A 16,596-nucleotide genomic window follows, 5' to 3' on the forward strand; every position below is an offset into this window, starting at 1 on the left:
CCTATCAGTTTCTATGCTTCTGTCTTTGTAATAGAGAACACAAATATGCAATTTGTCATTTATTTCAGAGGAGTTGCATCAGCATCTTCCTGACCCCTGAATCCCTAAAGTTCTTATTGGAGTGACAGATTCCTCTGGAGTGCATATGCCTTACCAAGACCTCCAGTATGCTAGTCACTTCTTGCTCATCCTGCCAGATCAGCATGATGCCATTAATATAATAAATCAATTTGAAATTGTACAGGATTCCAGACAGTCCAGATCTCATCTAAATATTTTCTGTCAATGGATAGAACTGTTAACATAGGGCAAAATTCTATTCCTTCCATGTGAATGCAAACTATTTCTGATTCTCTTGATTGTTTAGGATTAAAAAAACACATTTTCCAAACTAATGCTGCATACTGTATATCTGAGGCCTTATTAACCTGCTCAAGCAATAATACAACATTCAGCATGGCAGCTATGACTGGTTCTATTACTTGGTTGACCTTGTGGTAGTCCACAGGCTTTCTCCAAGATCCATCTGTTTTCAACAGGTACAGGACTGGTCCATTAAAAATACATAGGATAAGTCAAGCATTGTGGCTCATGCTTGTAACCCTAGGAATTTGGGAGGCTGAGGTAAGTGGATTGCCTGAGCACAGGAGTTTGGGACCAACCTGGGCAACATGGTGAGATCCCACCTCTACTAAAAATACAAAAAATTAGCCAAGTGTGATGGTGCATGCCTGTAATACCAGGTACTCAGGTGACTGAGGCATGAGAATTGCTTGAATCCGGGAGGCAGAAGTTGCAGTGAGCTGAGGTTGCACCACTTCACTCCAGCCTGAGCAATAGAGTGAGACTATGTGATATGGTTTGTCTGTGTCCCCACCCAAATCTCAATTTGAATTGTATCTCCCAGAATCCCCATGTGTTGTGGGAGGGACCCACAGGGAGGTAATTGAATAATGAAGGCCAGTCTTTCCCATGCTATCCTTGTGATAGAGAATAAGCCTCACAAGATCTGATGGGTTTTTCAGGAGTTTCTGCTTTTGCTTCTTTTTCATTTTCTCTTGCCACCACCATGTAAGAAGTGCATTTGCCTCCCACTGTGATTCTGAGGCCTTCCCAGCCATGTGGAAGTGTAAGTTCAATTAAACCTCTTTTTCTTCCCAGTCTCAGGTATGTTTTTATCAGCAGCATGAAAAAGACTAATACAGTAAATTAGTACCAATAGAGTGGGGCATTGCTGAAAAGATACCCAAAAATGTGGAAGCTACTTTGGAACTGGGTAACAGGCAGAAGTTGGTACAGTTTGGAGGGCTCAGAAGAAGACAGGAAAATGTGGGAAAGTTTGGAACTTCCTAGAGATTTGTTGAATGACTCACTAAAATGCTGATAGCAATATGGACAATCAGGTCCAGGATGAGGTGGTCTCAGATGGAGATGAGGAACTTCTTGGGAACTGGAGTAAAGGTGACTCTTGTTAGGTTTTAGCAAAGAGATTGGTGGCATTTTGCCCCTGCTCTGGAGATTTGTGGAACTTGAGAAAGATGCTTTAGGGTACTTGGTGGGAGAAATTTCTAAGCAGGAAAGCATTCAAGAGGTGACTTAGGTGCTGTTAAAGGCATTCAGTTTTATAAGGGAGGCAGAGCATAAAAGTTTGGAAAATTTGTAGCATGGCTATTCAATAGAAAAGAAAAGCCCATTTTCTGGGGAGAAATTGAAGCTGGCTGCAGAAATTTGCATAAGTAGCAAGAAGCCTAATGTTAATCTCCAAAACAATGGGGAAAATGTCTCCAGGCCATGTCAGAGACCTTTGCAGAAGCCCCTCCCATCACAGGCCAGGGGGTAAAAGTGGTTTTGTGGGCTGGGCCCAGGGTCCCTATGCTGTGTGCAGCCTAGGAGCTTGGTACCCTGTGTCCTAACTGTTCCAGCCATGGCTGAAAGGGGCCAAGGTACAGCTGGGGCTGTTGCTTCAGAGGGTGGGAACTTCAAGCCTTGACAGCTTCCATGTAGTGTTGAGCCTGGGGTACACAGAAGTCAAGAATTGAGGTTTGGGAACTTCAGCCTAGATTTCAGAAGATGTATGGAAATAACTGGATGCCCAGGCAAAAGATTGCTGCAGGGGCGAGGCCCTCATGGAGAACTTCTGCTAGGGGAGTGAGGAAGGAAAATGTGGGGTCAGAGACCCCACACAGAGTCCCTACTGAGGAACCACCTAGTGGAGCTCTGAGAAAAGGACCCCTGTCCTCCAGACCCCAGAATGGTAGATACACCAACAGCTTGCATCATGCACCTGGAAAAGCCACAGATACTTAATGCCACCCCATGAAAACAGCTGGGATAGAGGCTGTATCCTGCAAAGCCACAGGGGCAGAGCTGCCCAAGACCATGGGAACCTACCTCTTACACCAGGGTAACCTGGGTATGAAACATAGAGTCAAAGGAGATCATTTTGGAGCTTTAAAATTTGACTGCCCTGCTGGATTTCAGACTTGCATGGGCCCTGTAACCCCTTTGTTACACCCAATTCCTCCCATTTGGAATGACTATATTTACCCAATACCTGTACCCCCATTGCATCTAGAAAGTAACTAGCTTGCTTTTGATTGTACAGGCTCACAGGAGGAAGAGACTTGCATTGTCTCAGATGAGACTTTGGACTGTGGACTTTTGAGTTAGTGCTTAAATGAGTTAAGACTTTGGGGGACTGTTGAGAAGATATGAATGGTTTTGAAATGTGAGGACATGAGATTTGGAGAGTACATCTTTATCAGCAGTGTGAAAACAGACTAATACACTCTGTCTCCAAAATATATGTGATAGGGACTACCACTTCTCCGATTTTAGATCTTTAAAGGGGAACGAATCTCTGTCATATCTTCAGGAAACAATGTTGTTTTTTATTTTCTATCTTTAAGCTTGGTAATATCAGAGGCTGTATCTTCCTCCACAGCCAAGGACCCAATGTTGAACACTATCCAATAGTACATTTGAGAGCCAGAGAAATGACCATGCAGTAGATCTGCAAACCAAATGGACCCACTGCAAGATAAACTTTAGCTAGTAATATTTTACCTTGCCCCATTCACCTCCATGTAACAGGGCCCATGGTGATACTTTGGCTCTCTGCATATCAATGTCAACCCAGATCCTGTGTCCAATAGTCTCCCAACTGAGGCAGAGCTTGCAGTGAGCTGAGATCCGCCCACTGCACTCCAGCCTGGGCGACAGAGCAAGACTCCGTCTCAAAAAAAAAAAAAAAATAGTCTCCCAACTGTGTGTATATTCTCCTTTCCAAGTATATATTTACCATGTAAATGTCTATGGATCCATTTGGGAAAGACTAGACAAATCTTTAAAGTACATACAGAAGGGGGGTACTAAGGAAATCTTTAAAGTACATACCAGTGGTGTTTTTCCTAGGAATTCAGCCACCTCTTTAGTCAGTAGGTTCTAGATCTGAAAACTATCTGAAATCTAATAATCAAGCAAGGGATCATGATTTTTTTACAACTTACTTCCTTGGACCACTACTAAAACCAGCTGTGCTAGTTCAGATTCTCCACTACTAAAACCAGCTGTGCTAATTCAGATTCTCCACTACTAAAAACAGCTGTGCTAGTTCAGAAGGCAATGTCAAGATAATGTTAGAAGCTCAAGAGATAGTGGTCCAAGAGACTTACCTCCTTGGACCACTACTGAACTTACTAAGACTTACTTCCTTGGACCACTAGTTCAGATGCTCCACTACTGAAACCAGCCATGAGAAGTGCAAGAGATTTATTTGTTGATGCGTATAAAAGCTAAGGCATTAGTATAATATGGGAAGGAAAAAGAAAAAGAGTAACTTTACAGTAAAGAAAACTGACAAACACTACCTCAGCCAGTTGATCCAAGTCAACATCAAGTCATGTTAATAGTGACGTTAATAGTATGTATTTTTGATATGATGAGAATAGCACTTTTCCTCCATGGTCTTCTTCCCAAGAATACATAATCCCAGCCTAACTGTGAGAAAAGCATCAGATGAATCTCAACTGAGGAACATTCTCTAAAATACTGACTAGTATTCTTTAAAACTGTCAAAGTCATCAAAAACAAGGAAAGTCTGAGAAACCATCACAAACACAAGGAGACTAAGATTAGAAGTATGTCTGCTCAATGTAATATATCCTGAATGGGATTTTGAAAGGAAAAATAAAGGGTATTAAGTAAAAACAAAAAATAAATAAAGTATGGACTTTAGCTTAATGATAATGTGTCAACATTGTTTCATTAATCATGAAAAATGTTCAATGTAAGATGTTAACAATAGGGGAAAGTGGGTATGAGTTATATGGGAACTCCATACTATAAGATGTTTCTGCAAATCTAAATGTGTCCTAAAATAGAGACGTTTCCCTTTGGGAGGCCAAGGTGGGCAGATCACGAAGTCAGGAGATTGAGCCCATCCTGGCCAACATGGTGAAACCCCATCTCCACTAAAAATACAAAAAATAATTAACTGGGCCTGGTGGCAGGCACCTGTAGTCCCAGCTACTCAGGAGGCTGAGGCAGGAGAATGGTGTGAACCAGGAGGCAGAGCTTGCAGTGAGCAGAGATTGTGCTACTGCACTACAGTCTGGGTGACAGATGAGTCTCTGTCTCAAATATATATATATAGAAGTTTCTTAAGAACATTTTGTTAAAAAGCAATTTTATGGCACATGAAAATTACATAAAATTTAAATTACAGTGCCCATGAAAAAAGTTTTTTTTGTAACACACACACACACACACACACAATAAATGGCAGGGGAAACAAGAGTAGACAGAAAATGCTTTATACCACAATGTATATCTGATACTTATGAAGGGGACTGGGGCAGGGGGGAAGGACAAGGAAGAGGCTCTGATTGCAACTCTGAGAAAATCTGAGCCCACACAAGGGAAAGTTGTGGCACAGAAATGCCCAATGGAGATCTTTTGTGTTGCGAGAAGTACGTGTTGGGCAAAAATGTCTTAGTACAGTGTCATGCTTACTTGAGTGGGGCCAGGAAAAGTGTGGCCTTGGCTGAAATGCTGTGGCAGATTTTGAAGGTGCTGCAGCTGGAGACTGTCAGCTCACTGCACTCCTTTTGACACGTTCTCTTGACGGGAAATCTCAGGGATGTGCCTCCATATTGCCACAGGGGTAAAGCAGATTCACCTGAGTAACTGAGAGCGACACTTCACATAGATCAAAGCTGTAGGGAAAAGAAAGAGAGATCAGATTGTTACTGTGTCTATGTAGAAAAGGAAGACATAAGAAACTCCATTTTGACCTGTTCCCTGAATAGCTGCTTTGCCCTGAGATGCTGTTAATCTGTAACTTTGCCCCAACCTTGAGTTCACAAAAACATGTGTTGTATGGAATCAAGGTTTAAGGGATCTAGGGCTGTATGGGATGTGCCTTGTTAACAAAATGTTTACAGGCAGTATGCTTGGTAAAAATCATCACCATTCTCCATTATCAATAAACCAGGGACACAAACACTGCGGAAAGCTGCAGGGACCTCTGCCCTGAAAAGTCAGGTATTGTCCAAGGTTTCTCCCCATGTAATAGCCTGAGATATGGCCTCATGGGATGCGAAAGACCTGACCATCCCCCAGCCCGACATCTATGAAGGGTCTGTACTGAGGAGGATTAGGAAAAGAGGAAGGCCTCTGTCTCCTGCCTGCCCCTGGGAACGGAATGTCTCGGTATAAAACCCGATTGTACATTTGTTCTATTCTGAGATAGGAGAAAAACCGCCCTGTGGTGGGAGGCAAGACATGTTGGCAGCAATGCTGCTCTGTTATTCTTTATTCCACTGAGATGTCTGGGTGGAGAGAAGCATAAATCTGGCCTATGTGTACATCCAGGCATAGTACCTTCCCTTGAACTTATTTGTGACACAGATTCCTTTGCTCACATGTTTTCTTACTAACCTTCTCCGCACTATCACCCTGCTCTCCTGCTACATTCCTCTTGCTAAAATAGTAAAAATAGTAATCAATACTGAGGGAACTCAGAGACTGGTGCCAGAGCAGGTCCTCCGTATGCTGAGCGCCGGTCCCCTGGGCCCACTGTTCTTTCTCTATACTTTATCTCTGTGTCTTATTTCTTTTCTCAGTCTCTCATCCCATCTGACGAGAAATACCCACAGGTGTGGAGGTGCAGGCCCCATTCACAAAGCATTTGTACAGCCTATCTTATAGCTTTTAAGGTTTCAAGGAGAAGTTGAGGGGGAAATAACTGTGGGGTTCTGTTTTTAAGAAGAAGGATTTTGACTAAAGAGTCTGAGATTAAACTCTCCTCCATAAGAAAAATAATGCCTGGAGGATGAGATGAAAATTCCAATTGACAAGCAGGTCAGGAAGATCTGAAGCTATATGGTTAGGTCATGGTGTAATGGCCTGCGGATAAGTAACTGTGCTTTCCTGAACTTTTAGATACTGAGCTCAATGCACAATATAACCCAAATCACAGGGCAAGAAGCATATCCAAATATTAAAAGGACACAGAAATGCAGTGGTGAAAGAGTGAAAAGTGTTGGACTGGTAAAGCTGACAAATTGTTATGAGGAACACCTGACCCTGTTGTTGGTACAAATATTATGCGTGAGTAGGAAACTCAGCTGGTGCCACTGAGAGTTAAGTAAGGAAGGGTTCTTTAAGTGGGAACCTTGGAGTAGTCAAAGCTGAAAGACATGGAACCATTTTAATAGAATGGTCCCATTTTAATAGAATGGGGTACAATAGGAAACTGTACTTTTGGCAGAAGGCTGGTGGAGTGCTATAGGGTAGGACATTGGGCTTTTAGATCTAATGATCCTTGATTCAGTTACTCACCAGTTTGTCTTTCAAATATAACTACAAGCATCCTAGTGGGTACTGGTTGAGACTATACCTACTAATGAGTGGCTTCCATAATTTTAAGATCAAAGGTTCTAATAAGAACTTGAACACTGTATGAAAAGCATTTAAATAAGAAACAGGCAGCTCAGCAAACTGAACTGATTAAATGCAGATAATATATTCATAAACCTGCAAAGGTGAGTAGCATGGAAGGAAACCATGGGATCTATGAACAATGGGAGTCTCCTCACTATGGACAAGACTGTCCCCATGAAATGACTCACCTCTAACATTGAAAACTTGTGTCCCACTGTATGAGACTCTTAATTCATAAAAGAAAAAAAAAAAAAAAAAACATGGAACTTGACTTATGGATGACAATGCTTGATTAATAGAGATTTGTATTTGAAAGAATGCCAACTAACAGAAAATTTCTGGTTAAAAAATGAAATATATCAGCAAAATTGACAATTATATCCAATGTGGCTGGCATAAACTTCCATTGAGATAAATGGATGAGATAGATACATATATTGATATATACCATTATAGATATCTATTTATATAATAACTCAGTCAATGACTAATATTCTAACCATTTGTTTTAGCAAGTGAGGCACAGTGAATCAGACATAAAAATACCAATCATTAGGATGCTGGATTTAAAAAAAGCCATGAGTCTTTAATTTAAAAGTAAATAGTGGTCATATCAATGCCCTTCAGTCACATTCAGAGGTAGAAAGTGAGAGTGACTGAGACTACAAGATACATTTATTTATGAAAGCTTTGGCAATGTTAAGTGCCTGAAATGATTGTGCATAGGGCAGTAAGCTAAGTGTCATTGGACACATTTCCAGGAATTGCTCTTGTTTCTTGGAATTGTCCAGCTTGTAAATAGCCAAAGATATTTATGTATTAGTCAATAAACAGATCAAAAAATTAAACGGCCCATCACCCATAAGACCAACAAGTTTTAACTAGATTTTCTCTCATATTGACTTTTTTTTCTAGTTTTGACTTTAACACTGAGGCCTTAACAAGGACACAAAAGGCTAGAAAACCAGAGTGTCCACAAAAACAGACCCAGACTTAGATACCAACAGATCAGGGAATAAAATTTTATATTACAAACAGAATAGGAGAGGAAGGACCAGGAAATTAATGTGAAGTGCTTTTCTCAATAATTCATACTCACCACAAAGTAGTAGAATAAATGAATATTAAAATGAGCAATTTAAGCAATTACTAGATAATATTTGGGGTGGCAGAGCATTAAGGAGTAATATTCCGGTGGGGCGCGGTGGCTCAAGCCTGTAATCCCAGCACTTTGGGAGGCCGAGGCGGGTGGATCGCGAGGTCAGGAGATCGAGACCATCCTGGCTAACCCGGTGAAACCCCGTCTCTACTAAAAAATACAAAAAAATAGCCGGGCGAGGTGGCGAGTGCCTATAGTCCCAGCTACTCGGGAGGCAGAGGCAGGAGAATGGCTTGAACCCGAAAGGCGGAGCTTGCAGTGAGCTGAGGTCTGGCCACTGCACTCCAGTTTGGGAGACAGAGCGAGACTCCATCTCAAAAAAAAAAAAAAAAAAAGAAAAAGAAAAAGGAGTAATATTCCATATTAAAGGTATGTGCTACAAAATTCATATTGAAGGGCAATATAGTTGGATCACCAGTTGAATTGTCTAATAGATAGTCTTGGCAATGAGGTGGTAGAGGTAAAAAGTGTAACTTATATCATGATTAGCCAAGTAATATTTAAAACAATTTCTACTCCTGTCATTATTTTAAAAGCAGAGATTGTTATATGTCTCCTAGTTAGAAACATTAAATTCTTATAATCTGTGACTTGCTATACAAATGTTACTGCTACAATTTCATTGATAAATTGCCTCTTAAACCTAAGGCAGATGCCAGCAGAAGGAAATCTTCACAGATGACATACTTAGCAAATGCTTTGAATGTAGGTTTTGAATAAACAGAGGAGAGAGCTTGGTCATGCCATATTTGCTTCTCATTATTTGGAGTATTATTCCAGGCTGTCTCCTCTGATAGGGCAAACATATATAAGGAAAGATGCAAATAGAGAAAAAGATAAGTGGTAGGAGAATCAGACAACCTTATTTCAGCACTTTAAAGAACAGTAGAGAACAACAGAATGTGCTCTTAGCATTCTTACTTCGTATGTCTGTACTCCTTAAGAAAGGATCTGGAGAGAAGGTACTAGCAGTGATCCAGCAATTTTGAGTCTGTTACCATGGACTTGGACAAAAGGTTATCTTGTATGCTCATACAGTGTATGGGCAATAATGGAATGAGCATTGTGGATGTGGCCAATTCTTAATAAGATGGTTACAATTTGGAAATAGAAGTAGGAAGAGTAGGCTATTTAATCAGTATTATTTCTCCCTAAGAACCCAAGGGAAAATTTACCTGACAGAACAGCCAGCCATAATGCAAAACAGTTGCCACGTTTCAGAATCTATTATTTTGAGGTATGGAAATATATACCAAGTTCCTAAATACAATGTAAAGGATCTAAAAAGTGGCTCATTCTACATTGATGACTGTATTTTGTGCATAAGCAAAATGACATTGCTTTTGCATGTGGCCTCTAAATCCTATAGGTAAAATATAGTCTTATCATAACATAGTGCAATGATAATTGATTTGGAAACCATGAACCAGAATTAAAAAGATAACTGATTTTTATGAATCAGAGATATAACAAAGAAAAAGCAGTGAAATGAGAGCCCATGAAGAGTTTCCGTTTCTGGATCCTGACCAAGAATGAGAAGATTCAGAAGCTTTGTGAATATGGACATGCTAAACTTAGAAATATTTGAGTCCATTACAGACAACTAATCCCTTTAGCTAAACAGAAGAACCATTATTAATACTAGGCATTACATAATCGAATGTCCATCGTTAGAGAATAGCTAAAGACACTGGGATCACAACTTAAGGGAGCACAAATCTGAACTCGCTTTGGCAAAAACGGTGACATGACAAGTCACTAATGACCTCCAGAGTGGGATATACCCCAGAGGAATTGTTCTCAGGCCTATCTTGTCTTCCCACTGGTGTGAATAGGTTTACCAACATAACACTTCAGTTGTGACCTGTCTCATCATATTATGTGTCCTTGTTTCATATAAATAAGATAAATCCTTTTTTAATGATTGCAGAAACTTTCTACTATATGAGTGCTCTATAAATAATTTGCTTCGTTTTATTGGAAGTTCATATTCTTTCTGCCACACTACATAAATAGTGTGGTTGTCAACCTTCCTGCTCAAAAGGAGATTCTCCACTGCTTCTATTGAGTTCTAACTCAATGGACATGTGCGAGGTTGTTCTCTTTTTATGCCACTGTCTCCACCTAAGTTTCATAAAGACAAGATAACAAAGTCCAGCACTGTTAATTTGTAAGTTTTCTATAAGTTACCAGTTGATAGGATGAGAAAAACACAGAGAAAGCGGGTTCCCTGAGGCCCTTCCACTATGCTCCAGACCTTCCTCCAAGTCATGGTTAATTTTATGTATCAACTTGACCGTATTAAGGGAGCTGGTAAAGCATTGTTTCTGGGTGTGTCTGTGAGGGTGTTTCCAGGGGAAACTGGAGTGTGAGTTGGGGTACTGAGTGGGGAAGATCCCCTCTCACGGCAGAAGAAAAGTAAATTGTGTGTGTGTGTGTGTGTGTGTGTTTGTGTGTCTCCTGGAGCTGAGACATATTTCTACTCCTGCCCTTGGAAATCAGAATTCCATGTTCCCCAGCTCCTGGAGCAGCTCCCCAGATTTCTCTAGCCTTTGACCTCAGACTGAGAGTTATACCATCGGCTTCCCTGGGTCTCAATCTTGCAGATGGTCTATCTGGGGACTTGTCAGCTTCCATAATTGCATGAGCCAGTTCCCCTAATAAATCCCCTCTCACGCATCTCTCTGTGTGTATATCCTATTGGTTCTGTCTTTATGGAGAACCCTGACTCCAACTCCTTTTGTTTTTGGTTGCCAGTCTGGCTGCTCTCTCCCAAAGCCCAGGGCTTATATCCAGGGCTCATTTGTCCAGTAGGTGTAGTAGGCAAGGGCCTAGGACCAATGATACTTTGAGGGACCCACAACAATGTTCTAATTTTTGTTTCTTTAAAATAAGAACAAAATGAATGGCATAATAATGAACTTAACAATGAATCCAGCCTAGGTTGTATTTGTGTTTATACTAACACAATTATAAAATATAATTTTTCATACTTTTTATGGCAGAAAAGACCCACAAAGGTAAAAGTACCTAGGGACCAGTCCTGCTCACATCTAACAGCTAGATTTGTGATTTCTTTGAGTCTTCGGTATGAGTTTGGAGCACAAAAGTACCTCCTGGAGTAGACATGAAAGAGAAAGGGGAGAAATAATTAGATTAACACTTTGAGATTAAGCCCTGCCATATAAACACATATCTGGGCTCTTGTCCAGTTATTTCTTTCGGATAAATTGTTAAAACTGGGATGGTAGGGTATAAAAATATTGAAGGCGTTTGATTTGTTTTGCCACAGTAATCTTTTGGAAATGTTAATAGCTCCTATCATCTATGAATGATAGATGTCAATCTGACAGACTACAAATGCCATCTGCATATTTTAATGTACTTTTTTTTTTTTTTTTTTTTTTTTGAGACGGAGTCTCGCTCTGTCGCCCAGGCTGGAGTGCAGTGGCCGAATCTCAGCTCACTGCAAGCTCCGCCTCCCGGGTTTACACCATTCTCCTGCCTCAGCCTCCGAGTAGCTGGGACTACAGGTGCCTGCCAACTCTCCCGGCTAGTTTTTTGTATTTTTTAGTAGAGACGGGGTTTCGCCGTGTTAGCCAGGATGGTCTCGATCTCCTGACCTCGCGATCCACCCGTCTCGGCCTCCCAAAGTGCTGGGATTACAGGCTTGAGCCACCACGCCCGGCTTAACTTGCATTTTTAATGCTAGTGAGGCAGGACACTTTTTAATGCTTTGAAGTTCTTTTATTGTTTGCCTATACAAATTATTTGGCCGTTTTTCAGTTGGTGTTTTTGTCAATTTATTATTGACATGTAAGACTACATATATTTAGGGATGCTAACCATGCTATGTTATATGGGTTGCAATATCTCTCCCTAGTTTGCCATTTGCCTTAATATTTGCCTATGATACTGTTTAGAATCTCTCTATATAGCAGGAAAGATGGCTGTCAGTATCCTAGGCCTATCCCTTACATCTCACAAAGGAGAGACTGGTGTATCTTACTAGCTTCAGCCTGAAATTCCTAGGAATGACTCAAATTGACTTATCTTAGACCATGTTCTAATTACTGAATCAATCACTATCCTCAAAGAATTCAGAGAAATATCAAGAAATACTCTGATTGGCCCAATCTGGAATCTGTGCCCATTTTAGCACTTGGAGATTGAAGAATAGGGCACCATAATTGAAGCCAAACCATGGCTACAGAGAGCAGATGGATAGCAAAACGTTCCAGACACAGTAACACTGCGCTTAACCACAGTTAACTGTAGCAGTGTGCCACTGTAATTTTTCCCAGGTTAATAGACAGTAGTCCTGACCTTGCTTTGTGAATAACCAATTAATCACTCAAATATGCTTGGGCACATACCAGACCCAAAAAAATCCCACAATTGTGGCCAAATATAATTTTGAATTTGAAATCTCAGCACTGGAAAATGCTGAATTAAACAAAGTTAAACTGATTTTTCCTATGTACTACAGGAATTCTCAAAGCCTTTGAGATGCCAAGTATGAATTAGGTACAGTTAAACTGTGTGTGGAGTACGCAGAAATTTTTGTGGTTTTCATCATTGAGGACTTTCTCACGTGTCTATTTTTTTCAAAAGAATACAGTTTGGTAAAATGTTCCATATATTAAATTATTATAAACACTTGCATTTTTTTCTGGACTTTTAATTTTATTCCATTTATCTATTTAGTTAGATTTGTCATAAGAAATGGATTATACTGAGATGCTGTTAACCAAGAAATATCATATCTTCTCCCTCCCCTCAACACCCACTCCCTGACTACATGAGAATTATGAAAGACAAAGTAATCGTTTACTGTTAGCAAGAGCATTATCCCCAAATCCCACTAAAGAACCACAATGAGCTTGCTTAAGCCATGTCCAGCTATGGCCTGTGCATTCTCTCACCCTACTACCTAAACCTGGCTCTCACAGCCTACCACTGAGTAGAAATGAAACTCATACCTGCCAGCACCAGAGAAAACAGAAGCAAAGGAATTTAGCATATATATATATCACAGGCCTATCCTACGTGGGTAACAGGAGAAGTGTTACAAACTCCAGAAGGAGCTGCCTCCAGGCATGGAAGAAAATAGAGAAAAGAGCACATCTGTGTTTATTAAGACTTTTTAGTTTCTTTGAGTGCTGTACCCAAACAACATGGCCCACTCAATGCAACGAAAAATGATAAATCAAGATCAGTATTCTTGCTAGAGGTGGAGTAAGAAAGCTAGAATGAATATGAGTGCCTGAGCTCCTAAAAAAAGTCAATTTATTCATTCTTCTACCAGTAAAATTATTATGATTAGTATATTTTCCCATTCTGCTTAGAAAAATCACTCATTTTCTTTTTTCAAGTTTTTGTGCTAGTCTCACTTATCTTTTGAATGAACTCTAAGATAATTTTGTCATGTTATAAACAAATCCAATTATTATTATTATTATTATTATTATTATTATTATTATTATTGAGACGGAGTCTCGCTTCTTCGCCCAGTTTGGAGTACAATGATGCAATCGCAGTTCACTGCAACCTCCACCTCCCAGGTTCAAGAAATTCTCCTGCCTCAGCCTCCCAAGTAGCTGGGATTACAGGCACGTGCCAGCATGTCGGCTGATTTTTGTAATTTTAGTAGAGACAGGGTTTCACCATATTGGCCAGGCTGGTCACGAACTCCTGACCTCAATTGATCCACCCACCTCGGCCTCCCAAAGTGCAGGGATTACAGGCATAAGCCTCCGCACCCAGACCAATTAATATTTTTTAAAACTATTTTTTATAGAAGTTTTAGGTTCACAGAAAAAATGAGAGAAAGGTACAGAGATTTCCATATATCTCCTGCCCCTACACGTGCATACTCTCCCCCATTAACAACGTGCCCCTTCTGACTGCTATATTTGGTGAACCTGCATTGACACATGATAATCACCCAAAGTCCATGGTTTATATTAGAGCTCACTTTTAGCATTATACATTCTACAAGTTTGGACAAATGTATAATGACATGTATCTGCCCTTCTGCAACCATACAGAGTAGTTTCACTGCCCTGAAAATCTTCTGGGCTTTGCCTCTTCACCCCTCCATTCCTCTTCAACCTCTGGCAACGACTGATCTTTTTACTATCTTTTATAGTTTCGTCATCAAAGTATCTCCTATGTTATCTCCTAGGAGTTTTATAGTTTTCCCTTTTCCATTTAGGTCTATGAACAATTTTCATTTAAATTTTTGTGAAAGATGCAGGATCTGTGTCTGGATTAATTTTTTTGCATGATGTGCAGTTGTTCTAGTACCATTTATTGAAAAGACTCTCGCTCCATTTTATTACCTTTGCTTCTTGGTCAAAGATTAGTTCACTATATTTATGCAGGTCTGTTTGTGGGCTTGCTAGTCACACCATTGATCAATTTGTCTAATCTTTTGCCAATAGCATTATAGTAAGTCTTAAAGTTGGATTGTTTATTTAGAAGTGTGCTTATTTGGGGATTTTTTGCTTACCTTTCTGTTATTAGTTTCTAGTTTAACCCCACTGCAGTCTGAACTCAGACACTGTACGATTTCTATTATTTTAAATATGTTAAGATATATTTTAGGGTCCAAAATGCAGTATATCTTCATAATTGTTCTATGAAAGCATGAGAAGAATGTGTATTCTGCTGTTGTTGAATGAAGTAGGCTACAGATGTTGATTATATCTAGTTTATTGATGGTGTTACTGAGTTCAACTGTGTCCTTACTGTTTTCTGCCTATTGGATTTACTCACTTCTGACAGAGTTGTGTTGAAATCTCCAACTATAATAATGGTTTCATCTATTTCTCCTTTCATTTCTATCACTTTTTGCTTTACATGATTTTATGCTGTGTTGTTAGGTACAGTCACATTATGGATAATATTCTTTCTGGAAAATTGACCCCTTTATCATTAAATAATAGTCTTCACTATCCATGATAATTTAACTTGCTCTGAAGTCTGCTTTGTCTGAAATTAAGATAGACACTGCTGCTTGCTTTTGATTAGAGTTGGCATAGTATAACTGTCTTTATATTTAAAGTGGGCTTCTTAAAGACAACGTATAGTTGGGTCTTGCTTTTTGATCCACTATGACATTGTTAGTCTTTTAACTGGTAAATTTAGATCATTGACATCCAAGGTGATTATTGATATATTTGGACTAATATCTATGATATTTGTTAGTGTTTTCTATTTGTTTTCTTGTTATTTGCTCCTATTTTTGTCTTTCACTCTTTCTGCCTTTTATGGTGTTGAGCATGTTAATTTTGATTCCATATTCTCTCCTTTCTTAGCATATGTCATATATATATATATATATATATATATATATATTTTTTTTTTTTTTTACTTTTTTAAGTGGTTGCCCTAGAGTTTGCAATATACGTTTGCAACTAATCCAAGTCCACTTTAAAATAGTTTGCCACTTCACAGGTAATGGGAGTGCTTTGTAATAACAAAATAATCCTAATTTCTGTTTCTTATCCCTTGTATCATCATTGTCATCCATTTCACTTATATATAAGCATATATAGTATACGCACGTAAGACATGTATATAAGCATACATAATCAAGTACCTTGCTGCTATTATTATTTGAACAAACGGTTATCTGTTAGATCAATTAATAAGAAACATACAAGTTTTTGTTTCATCTTCACTTTTTCTCTCTTTGATAATCTTCCTTTCTTTGTGAAGATCTGAGTTTCTGGCGTAAATTATATTATTGTCCTTCTCTCTGAAGAATTTCTTTTAACATTTCTTGCAAGGCAAGTATACTGGCAACGAATTTTCCCAACTTTTGTTTGAGAAAGGTTTTATTCCTCCTTCCCTTTTGAAGGAATATTTCACAGGGTACAGAATTCTAGGTTGTCATTTTTCCTCCCAGCACCTTCAATATTCCACTCTACTCTCTTCTTGCTTGCATGATTTCTGAGGAGGAATCAGATGTAATTCTTTGTTCCTCTATAGGCAAAGTGTTTTTGAACTCTGGCTTATTACAGGGTTTTTCTTTACCTATGATTTTCTATAGTTTGAAATAATATGCCAGTGTAGGGTTTTGCTTTTGGTTTTGTTTTGGCATTTATCCTCCTTGGTGTTCTCTGAGTTTCCTGGATCTGTGATCTGGTATCTGATAATAATTTGGGGAAATCCTCAGTCAGTATTGTTTCAAATGTTTTTTCTACTTCTTTTTATTTTCTTTTTGGTATTCCCCTTATACATATTTGCACCATTTGTGGTTGTTCCACAGTTTTTGGATATTGTTTCCTATTTTTTACAATCTTTGTTCTCTTTGCTTTTCAGTTTTGGAAATTTCTGTTGATAAATCTGTAAAAATCAAGGCAAGTGGCTCTTTCCTCAGCTGTGTCCAGTCTCCTAAAGAGTCTATCAAAGGCATTCTTCATTTCTGTTATGGCATTTTTAATCTCTAGTATCTTTTTAATTCTTTCTTAGGATTTTCATCT

This window comes from Piliocolobus tephrosceles, chromosome 10, assembly GCF_002776525.5.
Source record: "Piliocolobus tephrosceles isolate RC106 chromosome 10, ASM277652v3, whole genome shotgun sequence".
In the NCBI taxonomy this organism is placed as follows: Eukaryota; Metazoa; Chordata; class Mammalia; order Primates; family Cercopithecidae; genus Piliocolobus; species Piliocolobus tephrosceles.